This window comes from Amaranthus tricolor, chromosome 8, assembly GCF_026212465.1.
Source record: "Amaranthus tricolor cultivar Red isolate AtriRed21 chromosome 8, ASM2621246v1, whole genome shotgun sequence".
In the NCBI taxonomy this organism is placed as follows: Eukaryota; Viridiplantae; Streptophyta; class Magnoliopsida; order Caryophyllales; family Amaranthaceae; genus Amaranthus; species Amaranthus tricolor.
Genome location: NC_080054.1, coordinates 1,096,276 through 1,096,999, shown reverse-complemented (window position 1 = coordinate 1,096,999; position 724 = coordinate 1,096,276).

Sequence of the window (724 nt, the reverse complement as noted above, 5' to 3'; positions counted from 1 at the left end):
AAAACTAGTATAACTTAACTTGCATTTGGGTGTCCCCTAGGGTCACAAGGGAAAAATCTCTTTATCTATTATAGGGGGAAAGAGTTTGGGAGCCTTGGGCTGGCATGGCCAGCACCCCCTCGCCCAGGCATGGGCGTTATGCGTGTGAGGGGTGACTACCCTCCATCACGTTGAATGCCATCCCGTGGGCCATCGCCGGCGATCGGTTTTTTCCGGTGGCTGGTCGGCCCTACCAGACGATGAGTGGGCCCTTCCTAGTCAGCTTGGCCTACGGTGATTCGTCTGGGGGAACGTCCCTTCGGTTGCTCCCAATGCCCCTTTCGGTTGACGGTTGACGGTTGACGGTATGCTTGAGGCCTAAGGAAATGCTGCGTCTTGTGATCCCCGACTACCCGCTCAGGCGGCACGACGGGTTTTCTTGACGTGGTTCAGTACGCGGGCTGATTCGTGTTGGTGTGGGAATGTGTTTCCCCTTCGGTTGCTGGTCCCTTCGGTTGAGATACGCTTGATGCCTAAGGAAAGGTTACGGGCCACGGAAGGACGTGACTTAGTACGCGGGCTGATTCGTGTCAATGGTCCCTTCGGTTGCCGGTCCCTTCGGTTGAGATACGCTTGAGGCCTAAGGAAAGGTTGCGGGCCACGGAAGGACGTGACTTAGTACGCGGGCTGATTCGTGTCAATGGTCCCTTCGGTTGCTGGTCCCTTCGGTTGAGATACGCTTGAG